This window comes from Tauraco erythrolophus, chromosome 3 (assembly GCF_009769465.1).
Source record: "Tauraco erythrolophus isolate bTauEry1 chromosome 3, bTauEry1.pri, whole genome shotgun sequence".
Taxonomy (NCBI): Eukaryota; Metazoa; Chordata; class Aves; order Musophagiformes; family Musophagidae; genus Tauraco; species Tauraco erythrolophus.
The window spans coordinates 57,285,861-57,301,117 of NC_141467.1; the positions used below are offsets into that span (position 1 = coordinate 57,285,861).

General features: G+C 42.2%; 1 protein-coding gene across 4 annotated transcripts in view; it reads right to left on the reverse strand.

The window, feature by feature from the left end:
- NOL4 (nucleolar protein 4) overlaps window positions 1–14,878 on the reverse strand; it is a 195,672-nt gene extending 180,794 nt beyond the window's left edge. For all 4 annotated transcript variants that reach the window (XM_086609262.1, XM_086609261.1, XM_086609260.1 and 1 more), the window contains exon 1: window positions 14,612–14,878. The gene's annotated coding sequence lies outside the window, so the exon portion shown is untranslated. The remainder of the gene's footprint in view (window positions 1–14,611) is intronic.
- Between the last annotated feature and the right edge of the window lie 379 nt (window positions 14,879–15,257).

A 15,257-nucleotide genomic window follows, 5' to 3' on the forward strand; every position in this document is an offset into this window, starting at 1 on the left:
CCTGACCCATTTCGGGGCATTTCTGCTTATTGTGGACACGTAAGAAGAGTTGGAATTGAAGTTAACAGGCATCAGACACTACAGCAAGATCCACAGCGATTAACGCTATTTTTCGTTCGAGTGAGGCAGTCGTTCATTTCGGGGTAATCCTTGCTGCACCGCGCTGATGGAGGCATGCTCCGTGCAGCGCGTCCTGCCTCTGGAGAGCTTTCTCGGCTAGGGGCAGGGGAAACGCTTTGAAATGGCTTATGTCTTTTCTCTCAATGATTCATAAGATAGGTGCTGAACCTCGGTATTATTAGAGAGAGAAAATCCACAGTCTATGGGGTTTGATAATAGGCAAGTATACTGCTATCCGTATTACCTTGTAAAATTGAAGTATTGATTTTTTTAAAGCATGGTTTGCTACTTAGCAGACCAATCCCACTACTATTGTAGTCAGTGGGATTGTGCTATTGACTTTAGTGGGAACAGGTTTTTGCCTTTAAAATGGTCTATTTCACATTATTATGGTAATGTCATTCAGCAGTTCTTAAAATCAGCCTTCTTGGCCTCGGACATTTTAAAAGATTAATGTACAAATTATTTGAGCTCCACTTCTTCACCTCATTTCTGCTCCTGTCATGTCCAAAGTTTTGTTTAGATAAATGAGATAGATAACTTACTGCTCCAGATGGTTGTGGGTGGATTGGACCTAATAGATCCTCCAGTTTCATGTTTTGAAGGTTTTTTTGGTTTGTGGTTTGTTGGGTTTTTTTAAATTTTACAGAAGCCTACATTTAGAAACCCATTTGCCGATCTCCTCTTGTGTGCAGCTTAGCCTGCATTTGGTTGCTCACCAAAATAGTGTGCCTTCCAAAGAAAGATTAAAAATATTAAAATACAGCCAGCACAGTGAGTGGTTCAGTTCAACCGATGTTACACAAACGGGCTGATCCTACTGCCCATAGATAATATAAATTTGAATCTTGGCACCTGCCGTTGGATTGCAATTCAAAATGAGAAACAGCAGGCCTTGAGGTCTGGAAATAAAGGCAACATACGGAAAAAAACTGTTCTGTGCCTATTAGTAAATAATCTGCAGCAGCAAAGACAAATGACAAGGATTGAGGAAAATGCGTAGAGTTGCAGACATCAAATAGATATTGGGGCTATAACACAATGGCGAACACATTCTAATTCAAATTGCAAGGTGTATCTAGCACCTATATTAATTATTTGCATATTTGTATAAAGACAAGCTTTTTAGTGTCTGGCAAGATTCTGCTTAGCTACTTTCTGCTATATCCTGCTGTGATACTCAAAGTAAATGTTGATGAATAAACTCCAATTTGAAATAAATGCTGGAGAACATACATAGAATTTGTTCACAATTTTGCTGAAATTAAATTCAGCAAAATGAAGTGAAACCAAACCATTGTGTTTCATCTTCCTCACATTTTCCAGGCAATTTTAATTGTTAGGTGGTTAACATCTTAAGGTTGTTCTGTGTTTATAGGTGGCCAACAGGTATGCTTAGCTGCATAAATGCTGGGTTTGAAGATCAGTAGTAGTTTTATTACCAAACTAACAGGAAGCATTAGCCTTGTTTTACCTGGTTTACTTCATTAGCTTTATTATTATTATTGTGAAATATACAGGATGTGTTTTCCGGGCCTATTTTACTTTCCTCAGCCTCCACCTCTCCCAGGGCTGCCTTTCTTGCTTTAGGAAGAGCTCATAGGGAGCTATTAAGCCAAAGTTTGTTTTACTTGATTGGCTTTAACACTTTACTCCATTTGTTCTCTCATCTCACTTTTCTTCCACTCTTAACTGGAGGCAGGATTTCTCTAAAGCAAATGTAGTTCAAAGAGACAGGGAAAAGGGAAAGAGATTTGAATTCTTCCCATAGCAGATGTCCTAATGCAATATCCATAAAAAAGGCAGAATACTTAAAAATGAGCAAACAAACCACCTCAACAGTGTAATTGAGGATACGTGTATGTGTTGTGTATGTTTAGTTGGGAAGGGGAAGGGATGAGAGATGCACTTTTAATCAAATTAAATATAGGTAGAGTTAAAAGGCTTGAGCTCAAGCTTGTTCTCCAGTTTGTTTTTTTCCTCCTTAAACAATCGGAATATGGGGATTCCTACAACAGACAGCTGTCTGTACAGTGCAATGCGATGAGTGCGACTCTGGCATTGGACAAGATTATAACCAAAGAGGTGGGAGCAGGGTGCTGCTAGTATTATTTTACAGCTGAATTTGGCCTTGCTTTAATTAAACCTTTCTAGATATTCTTACACATTTTATAAACATGTCTATACACTTATTCAGCACTGGTCTAGCACCTTGGAATGTACTGTGGCAAAACCGGATAGCATTTACAGGTGAATTATTCTTTACAAATAGAACTTTATCTGAATGTACCCTATTGAGAACTCGGTCATTGCCAACCAGTTAACCAATACCAATTGATTGGGGTATTGAGAGCTCGTGGCGGATGCTTTGTGGGTGGACTTCTCGCCTGGGCATTGGCCACTATAAAGCCTAAGCATCTCTCAAGGATTGCGTTATGTCTTCAAAACAGGGGCATAATCTTTATGCCAAAAAAAATGATTCATAGACCTTCAGCTGGTACTGTCCCAGGAGGGCATTTCATCCAGCACAATTCAGGATGACAGGACTGGTCCTTCAAAGCCTCACAGGTTTCACCAGCTTGATTCCCTCCAACTTCCTACAGCTACAGTTTTTCAGCTCTTTCGTAGGTCTGTTAGTTCACTCTTTGGATCTATTAGGCAAATTAACAATTCACTTTAAAATACTTTCAGAGAACAATCTATGTTGTACTCTGTTCGCTTGCTTTCAAATTACAGCAAGAATGATAAAGCAAATTTGTTTAATTTTTTTGAAGTCTTTGAAAATTTACATCCATTAAGAATCATTTTTTAAAAAATAATAATCTGGTAATTACCTACAAATTCATTAAAGTTCAATGACAAGTAGCAGAAAATACGTTGTTCATTAGAATTCTATTAATCAAATTGTTCTACTTATTAGTAAGATTTGACCCTTTCACCTATTTAAGAATGGTTCCTCCTACTCAGTTTTGAAAACAGTCCTTTTGATTCAAGTTGAAAATGTAGGGCTTCAAGTAGGGATACAGGTAAAACAATCTTTCCAGTTCCACAGTTTCCTCAAAGTCCAATTGGACTGAGCCCAAAATTGGGCTGATTTGAAGAGAATAATATTAGAATTTGCTATGCAGAAGGGCAGTTTAAAAGGAAGAAAGTAGTTTTATTTTAACCAGCTTTATTCAGCTCTAGACCTAGCTTTATTTATATTGCTTTATTGTTTGCTTCAGTGCAAATTTATCTCCTTGGAAGCTCACCAGATGCCCAATTCAGCTCTCAGTTACACCAAAACAATGATAACCAGGCCTTGTGCACTGGTAAAACAAAGCCGAGGATTTGTGTAGGTTTTCTAAAACAGCAGGGTCAAAGAGCAATGAGTTTACAATATACATCTTTTTGAGAAGTTCTGGTTTTTGCTACTGCATCCATACAGAATATATTATACTATCTACTTGTTGGATAAGCCCGAATTGAGACAAAAAGGAGTAAATAGATGTGGTCTGCCTAAACTGCAGGTTTTAGACAGACGTCTGGAATTGGAATACAGCACTCATTAAGAGAAAGCTGAGCTGATTAAGGGAGAAAAGAATGAGTTACATTCTTTATTGTTTTCCACTGCTGTTTCTTGAGAAATGCAATGGGACGAGTCATTTAATTAGATATATGCCATACTTGCTGGTCAGCCTGGTCAAAAGCAAAGTCTTCCAGAAATTGTCATCACTCGAATAAGCTAATTTCCTCTCGTATTTGCAATTAATTCTCTAATGATTCTGCTCTTTTTTTTCTTTTCTTCCCTCCATAGTAAGGGTTTGGTAATAGTCGCAATAAGCATCAAGAAAAGATAAAATCCTAGCACAAGTAGGCAAAAATATGGAGGTGAAAACAGCACATTACTTCTCAGCACCAGTGGAGTAAATTGGAAAGTTGAGGTGGTTCATCGCAAACTTTCTGTGTAAATCACTGTAATCTCATGCTCTGGTCCCCATAGGATAGTGCTGGAGCTCAGAAACTTGATGGTCTCCTTCCTTCCTCCAGACTAGTAACATCACTACAGCAATGAGACATAGAAACTGCTACAGGGAAGCTGACCAACAAACCATCTAGTCCCAATCTCCAAGGGAGTCTGCAAAACGTGTTTCAGGCCTCAGCAATTAGCAAATAAACAAATAAATCTCTAAACAAAACGCAGCGCATCCAGGTGCATTGTGCAATAACGACTAAATTATTTTCCTCTGCTAGCTTCAGCCAACCTAAGAACACATGCCTAAAACTTAACAGTCTATTCATGAAACAAGAGCATGAAGGCTGAGACCACCAGGAACACTAAAATTCAGTAGAAAGGGGAAGGGAAGATGCTGGGATTTCACCACGCTCTGCAAGTCTCTCCTTGCATTGACTCCATGGGCTGATACATGACTAACCCTGATAGACGCTCCAGGAGAAAACACCTGAGGAGATGCTGCTGCAAGACAGCAGGTGACAGCAAGGCAGGTAAGTGCCGTCACCAGTGCCCACACTCCCAGGGGCACAGAGCAGGGAGGGCAGGAACGTGACTTTGTCCTCCCTTTTGCTCCAGCCAGCAAAGCTGAACAGATGTGAAGATCATACTACATCCTTATGAGAGCAACAGAACTATCGTTCTCTTGTAAAATCTTTGGAGGATATTTTGGCTGAATCAGTCGGAGTTTCTGTAGGGGCTGCAACACAGACTTTCCATTCCCAATACTATGGCCCATAAAACAATGGCCTAGCTTTGAATTTACCTTTTGAGATGGTTGTCAAAAGAGTCTTAGAAGATGGAATAGGATTAAAAAGGGTGGCTGCTGAATCTTCTCTCTCTACTGCTCATCGCTATTTACACCACACCATTTCTCTCAGCTTCCTTCTACCTCTTTACATGTCTGTTTTCTACTCTGTGCTTTCTCTTAACGTTCATCTTTCTGGGTGATATAACCATTAAAATCTATTTCTCTTATAAGTACCCCTTTTCTTTAATTAGTTCAGCTACCTTCCCTGGACTTCTCATCTGTTGTGACCTTTTAGAGATGGTAAATACACTAAGTGTGTTATTAAAGGCAAGGACATACCATTCAATTAACGAGAAGAGTAAGTTTTCGATATTATTCTCTATACTTTTCCTAATGCCGATTTTTGTTATCCCTGCTATGCTTATTGAAGATACACTTATTGATTTGTTTGAAATTATTCCTAAATATTTCCCATGAGATGTTATACTAATTCTGTACATTTTAAGTGTGATTGAAAAGCTTGAATTCTTCCTTTCCTTTCAAAAAGCTAATGTCACAATGGCATAAAACGTAAATTATCTGGCAATGGTCTATAGGGAATTCTGCCTGCCATGATTTCTCCTTTTCTCCTTTGTTATGATATTTCTGTTTTCCCTCCCAATTCTTCCTTGACTTGCTTAACCTAAATAATTTGCATTTCCATACAGTGTTGAAACCTCTTCATTCGTCTGAGTTTTATGTGTGTATATGTATACATATATACTTATCTGTGTGTACATGCGCACATTGGACTGCATTTGTATAGGTCTCAAACACTTCCTATGGTTTCCTAACTCTTCACCAGCTTTCATTTTTCATCATAGCCAAAGTTGCTACCCTGCTTTAGTAAAGTCAGTATCAGACTGGTTTCATTTCAGAAGGAAGCCAGAACCAAAGTTTCACCTGAAAAATTATTTAAAAGACTTCTCAACATGACAGGTTAGAGGAATGTAATTAACCCTTACAAAATCCAAACTAGTTGCACCAACCAGGCATAGTTCATATTGACTCTTAACGACTCTATTTTTAATTATTTCCTTATTGATTTTTTTCTGGTGTTGAAATAGGTTCACAGGACTGTCATTTCTATGAACTATCTTTACCCCCTTTTTTTTTTTTCTTTCTGGTACATTTTTGGCTATCCAGTATCGCTGGCATATATAGTGGCAAATGGTACATTTCAGTAATATTTTATCCACTTCATTCTTAAGTTTTTTAGTGTTCTTGGATTTGTGTTAGTCCTGGTGATGCACTGCAATTTAGTTACAATCACCTTTTTTTTTTTTATTCCTCTATTTCTGACCATTCTTCAGTTTCGTCACCTGAAAAACATAAACTCAGGACACGTATTTCCTCATTGCCCACAACAGAGAAGATACATGCTGAGAAATGAAGTTCTGTGAAACCTGTTTTATACTCCTTGTCTTTCCTGTCTCCTGAAACCTCTGGCCATACCTTAGCTGTTCTTCTCTTGAAGTATCTAAATAATTGTATAATTACTTGCTTGTCACTCATCTTCTATCAGCTCAGGGTAGTGAGCATTAGACCATTCAAAAGTTTGATTTCCCACATGCCAATGCAATGCTGCTTTACCCTACAGATAGGTCATGATTTAGTGGCAGCTACTTGAGCTCTGGATCTGCCTTGAATGAGTTTTCTACAGAATCCACCTGGCGCTATTGGTAGTGATACATATGAGTCCAGAGGCGGCAAAGAGACCAATCACAAGACATACTTGTTTAAAAATTGTACGGTGAGTTAGAGTCATAAATCATTTAAATGCAAGTGATCTCACCCCCTACATTTTCTTAAATACAGGCAAAATGTCATCACATCCATCCCTTATTGTATTAAAAACTTTTGGGGTAACAAAATTTACAAAACTTCCAGACATACAGATCTTACTGGCAATATAATATATATAACCTCATTTCCCAAAGGAGCTTAATTATAGGCTCTCAAGTGAAAAGGGTTGAATGAATTTCATCCTAGGCTCAACTAGGTCATTCAATAAAAATTGTCCTTCCAGGTCTATACAGAATATTTATTTCTGAAAAAAGTCTTTAACTCTAACATAGATCAGATTTATTAAGTAAAATGTTCACTACAGATAGCCCTTTAAGTTGAAGAGTATCCACGTATACAACTAAATGGTTCAAACCCTACAATTCAATTTCAACAACAAGCTTTAATCCCTGCAGATGCACATAGTAACTGTCAGGTTTTGCAGCTTGCAGAGTTATTGAATAAGCAGTCAGAAGCCTGTACAGCTATCTGTGATAAAGTTGATCATGTCTAAGAAAATCCAGAAGAATGCCCAATGCCATAACTTGTAGCCAGTCTTTCCTGGATATTGGCAATGCCTACCTGAATATTTTATGTTTATAAGCCATTAAAAAATTACCTCACTAGTGGAAGTGTAAGGTTTTGAGGCTCATCTATTTAAACAGAACAAAAAGGTAATTTAAGAAAGCTACAGGATCACTTTCAGTGCTGCTGCAGGACAATGCAAACAACTCTCATGCACCAGTTAATATCTCCTGAGTTTTCTAGAGTCAGAGAGGCTTCTGGCAGGTTTAAAAGGACGTGTACAAGATAAAAATATATTTTACGTCCTGGAAAGCTCTACTCATTTTGAAGGCTGTGCTGATCAGGGTCAACCTACTCAATAAGGGACAAAAGATTCCTGTGATGCACTGCAGTGCATAGGAGGCTGCAGAATGTGGTAAGATCCTTCTGGAGAGCATTTCCTGCCGTGCTGTCTCATAATCTTTCTCCACATAGAATCATAGAATGGTTAGAGTTGGAAGGAACTTCATTTAGGTCTCTCTTCAACATTTGCCCTGCCTGTTTTGTTCCTCTTTTACCAGTAAACTCTCAACAGGTGTATCCTGCATACGGGGAAAGATCAGGACCCAAATAGCTTCCTTCAGACCAAACCCAGCAGCTGCTGGTTGCCTCCTTTCAACAGCAGGTGAAAACTCACGGTTCAATTTCAGCCACTTTTAATTTATTTTGTCCCGCACTAGGACTAGCCCTCTTCTCCCAGGGGCCTGCGTTCATGATAAGCCTTCTACGCATGTAGTCTTTCTCTGTATATATCATAGAATCATAGAATGGTTTGGCTTGGAAGGGACCTCAAAGACCATCTAGTTCCAAGCCCCCTGGAACAGGCAGGGACATCTTCCCCTAGACCAGGTTGCTTAAAGCCTCATCCAACCTGGCCTTCAGCACTTCCAGGGATGGGGCATCCACAACTCCTCTGAACAACCTGTTCCAGTGCCTCGGCACCCTCATTGTAAAAAATTTCTTCCTTATATCTAATCGAAATCTGCTCTCTTTCAGTTTAAAGCCATTGCCCCATGTCCCATCACTATGTACCCTTGTAAAAAGTCCCTCTTCAGCTTTCTTATAGGCCCTCTTTAGGTACTGGAAGGCTGCTAGAAGGTCTCCCTGGAACCTTCTCTTCTCCAGGCTGAACAACCCCAACTCTATCAGCTTGTCTCCATAGGAGAGGTGCTCCAGCCTTGGATCATTTTTGTGGCCCTCCTCTGGACCCACTCCAACAGGTCCATGTCCTTCTTGTGTTGGGGACCCCAGAGTTGAATGTGTGTAGTCTCTCCAGATTGTGTCTCCTTTCTGTCTAGAGCATTGAACGAGAGCAATGGTGATCACCTCAAAAGTTAGGGAAAGGAACTACCTCCATAAAAATATCAGAAGGAATCCCATTGTGCTGTACTGAAGCACATCAGCCTATTCCAGCAGTAACCTGACAGCAAACGCCTGCTTATTTCTCACTGATCAACACAGCTATGTAGCCACAGAAACAACACTCGGTACCTCTGACGAAAGTCAGGGCTGAAGCGTCTGAGCCGGAGTCCCCACCATGCTGCATCACGACTGAACCCAGTGCAGCTTTGCTGACAAGAGGCTGAGGGTAAGACACTGAAGAATCAAGTTCACTGTTGCGGCAGTCTTCTCAGCAAAGCTTCACAGCAGGAGGAAGATTAAACTGGGAGGTTTTATTTTGTATCACTGGAAAGATTTGGGCTTTCGAGCTGCAAGCCTGGCCTTTACCAGGGGGAAGCACTGCATCTATCATCCTGTCTCATTATATACATGGGATGAATATATTGGTAGTAGGTTTTGTTATGGTATTGCTACATCCTATTTAATGTTTCTTTCTACAGTAACATTAACAGTTTCTAGTTTTACAGAAGCAGCACTTTAAAATGCTCCCTTTAAAAAAAATCGCTCTCTTTGGCTTATGTTTCTGTGGAAAATTCTAGCTTAACATTGTTACCAAGAAATCTCAGATCCTCGTCTCCCTTTGCCTCTCTCTCGCACACACGCATGTGGAGATGGCATCTTACATATGGCCGCTTTAACATTTTTAAATTTCAGGACCGAGTTATTCTCTTTATTCATGCACACTTTGCTGAATGCCTGCATTAAGAGTTGCCAACTAAACCGGTTTTGTTCCATCTGCTATGACCATTCACCAGCACCATCTATCTGATTCACCAGCATCCCTCCTCCTCGAGTCCATCGGGAGGTCTGCAAACAGCAGGGCAGAGGCTGCGGGTAACAGGAGGAGATGAAGCTCTGCAGACCTGAACGGGGCTTAAGGGAAATGTGGTGGGCAGTTAAAACGGGACGGATATGGCAGGGCTCAAATACCGCCTCTGAGCCTGGAAGGTGCATTTAATGGGACTGTAAACTACCGCAGAACTGTACCTTGGGATAAATTATAGCTCACCCTCAGCATCACCTTTCTGTGGTACTTACTGCCATTATGTGTTGGCAGTTCAGTAGGCTGCAGAGCTACCAATATATATTTGACAAACACTTTTATTCATTTTTTATATCGATGGCTATGAAAATGGGGAGAAATGCTATGAAGCAAAGCTGCATATTTTCAGATTGCTATAAAATGCCCTAAAATAATGAGCGATTTAAAACGTAAAATAATTTAAAGCACCATATTTTGACACATAAGCTATTTATGCTGTGGTCTGTTTCTTCTATTGTTCACAAAGTCATTTATATAAAATTGAACAAACCATAAACTCATACGTCCATCTACTGTTCTTCATCGCTAACAGAACAAGAGGTGGGCTGGGATACAGCCTGTTCCATAGAACTGACTGGCCTGTAATTTTAAGCCCTAAATCCTGTAATCAGGTTCAGTAGTATAGCCCTGCACCTGCAGAGAGCCTCACTGGTCTGCCAGTGGCAATCCAAGAGGCACCAGATCCTCCCGGAGGATCTAAAGATTTAACTAAACTGAAGAAAATTTTGTTTCTGAATGAAAGTTCATTCTATGCTTACAGTTGGAAACTACAAAAGAAGACACAGGAAAATTCATACATAAGGCTTGTAATTTCATTAAAGTCAACAGAGTCATTCCAAATTAATAATGACATAAAAGCAATCTGAACTTGGCCTTTGAGGTTATACTCTATTAGTTTGCTAATACCGTGTAAATTCTATATTTGAGAAGTATCCTGCAGTCATCTTGGCCCTTCTTTTTTAAAGAAAGCTCTGTTTAGAACCCGCTGATACCGCTTCAGCCATTATTTTATAACTTATTTTTAAATCGAGACTGATTTTAGGAGCCATATTTGTGTCTATGGACAACATCAAGCAAGAGAAAGAAAAGTGGTGAAAAGAAATCTGTTTAAGTTGCCAATCGAGAAATAGTTCCAATTAAAGAACTATACAAAAAATACACGCAAAAAAAAATCCACCATAAAAATCATGTATACGGTTAGATATACCGTATATACTAGAAATACTAGTTCCACACCTCCTTATGGATTGTGAGTACCAACCATTAAAAGTCGATGCTGTCAGCCATTTGACATGTTTGTTAGCCTGACATGTTTATATAGTGTGTCCAGGCCAGGCATAATTTCACTGCTTTCATAAAGTGGAGCTTGGACTTAATGAAAGAAAACCCACGATAGTAACCGCAGCAATCTGAAAAGTTGCAGAAGTGAGATACTCACTGGGCTGCATATAGGAATACCTTACTGTGTGTTGTCCCACTCTGGACCTAAAATGGCTGTTTTGCAGGGGATGTTGTTGCCTGGTGACCAAAAGTGCATCTCTTTAGGCCACAGAAGGATGTGAACATAGAGAAATTGATTTGTTCCTGTTGTTCTTGAGGAGACCATACCCGTAAAAGAGATTAAGCCAGCACATAATCACCTATGCATTCTCCTTGCTGGCATGCTTAAACTTGATACTGAAGATAGGCCTGTGATTTTGAGGTACTTACCAACCAGGCAAGGGAAAAACAGGAGGATACCTCATGCACTACTGCCCACAGAATATGAAAGTAGACCAAGCCTCAGCTACTGTGAGGCAGCAGGACACCCCTGCTTCAATTAAGTGTGTTGTACATCTAGCCTGTTCCAGTGCAACCTCCCAGTTGCTATCAGGCTCTCTTTCTTTCATTAGAATCAAGTAGTTAATTAGCCCCAGCCTGTCCTCTCTCCTTCTCTCTTTCCCTTTAACGCAGCAGTAATGATGTCTAATTACCAGCAGCAGTGGATTACAGCACCATCAGGAGCAAATCTCTCTGGCTGACAGCAAAGCTGAGCAGCAAATCTTGAAGCTTCAAGGAGAGAATAATTCCTAATGAAGCATTTGAATATTTGCTTATTTTTGACCAGCTTGTGACTGTAGGGTCTAACTTGTAATTTCATCCATCCTGTTACTGCAGAGGGAGCGCTCACGCTGCCGGCAGTGATTAATTTTAAATTGAAATTACTTTTACCTATGGTGAGATCAAGTGATGGACAAGAAGAGGGAGACGGTAAGGGAGAGATTCACAGTTTGGAGATCAGTTACTGTTTGTGGCTCTCTTTGAGGACTGGGCACTCTCAAATGTATGGGATAACAGCAAGGAGAGAAAAAAAAAAAAAAAAAAAACAAACCAAAAGAGTGGGGATGTTTCTAAATGACCATGAATAAATAAACTCTTAAATAATTAGTAAGAGTTAAAGGAATGAGAGAATGGGCTTTTAAGGCTTACCAACAATTACTGTCTGATCAAAATCCAATCTTTCCCCCTGTAACTCAGCATTCCTGGCTGGGTGAAATCCTAGGCCTCTTTAAGTCAATAGGAGATTTACCACTGGCTTTCTCCAGGCTGGGGGCTTCATCCCTGTTCTGTCGAAGAGATTGTTTCTGAGCCTTCAGCGCCTGGCAGGCACTGCCCCTGCCTTGGCAATAGCTCATACAAACCATTGCCACCCTACGGGTTCTACTTAAATACTCCTCTGCCTTTTGTGATGGGATAATGACATCAGATTCATGGGTTTAGGAGGGGGGCGGCATTTGTTTCTCAGAGCTGAATGTTGTATAAGAGTGCTGAGTATCACCTTTTCTCATTTATGTTGGGACAACAGATTTATGTTGGCCAGCAGGAGGAAATTTTACCTACATGCAAGACCTTTTCTGTAAGGGTTTATATGTCACTGTTCAAATAACATACAGATACTCAGGAATTGCTTACAGATAGGTCATGCTAACTTTCCTTTCTTGATTTTATTAGTAGGCATCTTTATTTTATTAGGATGCCTGCTTGGTTGCTTAAGCTATCTAAAGATAGTTACTTCTATATGAGTAAAAATACATATATAGGGGCATACAGAGCCATTCACAGCTGAGAGTATGATTTCCTGAAATGAACAAAGGCACGACCCACAAGGCACTCGACCTCTGAGTGAAATCTCCGAAGGAAAAAAAAAAAGAGAAAAATGTTGATTATTTGATCTGAAAATAAAATAGAAGAGGGGATGCAAGGTGGGACTCCAGGCTCTCACGGCCCATTAAAGGTGAGAGAAAATAGACAAGCTGATCATCACTGTCTTGTGTTTCAGAGACCCAGAACAGCACTTAATTTTTCAATTCCATCATGTAAAATTAAGGTTTGCCTTTTTATTTAGTAGCATACTCAAGGCAATTTTTTTAAAAAACAAAACAAAACAAACTGAATTTGCTTACGGTTTTGAACTAGCAGTGAAAAGGATAGTCATAGGAATAAACGATCTTGCCTACTGGCTCGCCAAAATGATTATTTCAGTAAGCAGAAGAGATACTAAAAAATACCGACCTAATCGGAGACTTTTACTTTAGACAACGTTTTCCTAACAAATTGTATCTACGGTACCCTCTGGGGTCAGAGATTAGCAATCAGTCATCTAACGGTAGAAGAGAAACCTGCCAAATAACCCGTATCTATAGGCAGACCTAGAACACTTTGGTGAATAAAAACCACAGAGAGGGAACAAACTCCATCCAGAGCTTCTCTTTCACTTTCAATCTTCATATTTGTAAACTCCTTAAAATTAATTTCCCACCTCTGCCTCCTCACAGTCATGACGGCAGCGATGACAAGGGGGCAAAATATAAGCCGGCCCCCGGGAATGCCCAGGTTTATGACTTCAGCGAGGCAGAGAGAGGCAGATTTCCCCGGCAGCCTACGTCACAACCCAACCCAGAATACTTTCCAAGAAGCCCCCTTTCGCTGCGCCACCCAGCAACCTTCCCGTTAGGTCAGGATAAGCTGCCGCTCCAAAAAGAAATTAAAAAAAAAAAAAAAAAAAAAAAGGATGAATATTGCTCATCCAAGCCGAATGCCCAAGCAAGAATATTTTTAATTGCCGGGTTTCCTTTCTCAGCTCTCCCTCCCCGCCCGCCCCACGCACAGACAAAAGAAGCTTAGCTGGCGTGAGCCAGAGCAGAAGAAGACAGACTAAGGTACATTAAGAGAGTTCAATAGGCAAAACCTACTTGCAGCCAACAGTCCCCATCTTCTCAAATAGGAAAATCTGTCGCTTCTGCCACCACCAAGCCACAAACAGCTCCCGCTGTCAGACCCGCACCGAGCTCTGCAGCCCCAGCGCCAGCCGGGGGCTGCCGCGCTGCCCCGGCGCGCCGAAGGGAGTTTTAAAGCCCTTATGGCTGCCAGACTGGTGCAACCCCGGCAAGGGGAACGCAACACAACCCTGCCTTCGGTCATGCGGAACCCCCTCTCGCTCCCTTTGTTGAGCATCCTCTCTCTCTCCCCGCCGCCGTTACTATCGCAGCCGGCGCTCCGCAGCCAGCCAGGCACGTTCGTGCCGCTCGGCGGCTCAGGGGCTGCGGGCTAACAATAAAAAAAAAAAAGCCCGCAACAAAATAAATACATATATATATAAAACCCCACCACCAACCGATATGTCGGGGAAACCCTCCCCCCAAATCACCGACCGGCGCCACGCTTGGCTTTGTGCCAGGCAGGGTGCCCCCCCTGCGCTATCGATCAGCCCCGCCGGCGGCGGGGGACCGCGGCCCGGGGCGGCGGGGCCCGGCACAATGGCCGGAGCGGCGGCGGCGGGACAATAGGGCCACCCCAAACCCGCCGCGGCAGCCCGGGGAGAGCTGGGGGGGGGGGGAGGGGGGGCGAGACGAGGAGGACGAGGAGGAGAACGACACCGACCCGGCAGGGCGTGTTGTGCGCACGACCGCTTTAAATAAAAGGGACCCACAAAGACCTCGGCGGTGTATAATGTGACAGGCAAACGCAACATGGTGATGATGACTTGGGGGAAGAGGGAGGAAGGAGCCAACTGTGGCTGCCGCTCCCCCTGTGCCTCTCGCTCCCGGAGCGGGCTGCAGCGGCCGACATAGAACAAGGAAGACAATTCTCTACTAACCGTGGTTTTGACTGGCACGTACAGCACTTGCTTCCCTCCTCCAGCACCACCACTGACCTCGTCCGAGTTGCCGAGCTGGAAGCCTTTAGATTTGACCCAGAATTTGAATTTGGCATTATCCGTGGAGCTAGACTCGGAGCCGTTCAGGAGCTGGACGATCCGGTCGTATTTTTTACGGGTCACTGTCTTGGTTTTTCCTGAGTCCCCGTAAGTCCTGAGACACCAGTCTTGAAACTGGCGGTACATGTCCCGGTCGCTGCTCTCCATAATCTCCTAGTACACACACGCACACATGCACACGCCGGGGCGGACACACACACACACACACACACACACACACGCACGCACACACACAGGCACACGCCGCCCCGAAGCGGGCCGGGGTGCGGGGCCGGGCCGCCCCGCCGCACTTTGCACCTGTTCACCCAGCGCTCATGAAAAATGCATCCACCTCCGAGCCGGAGCGAAGGAGGTCCCGGTGCAGGCAGATCCCAGCGGATTTTTGTTGTTGTTGTTGTGGTGGTGGTGGTTCGGGGGGGTGGGGGGGCCGGGAGGGGGATGGGTGAGAGGGGGCAGCAATCAATTCAATAGTGTGGCAATGTTCTCCTTCATTTTTTTTTTTTTTCACAGGAGGCAAAACGGGTCT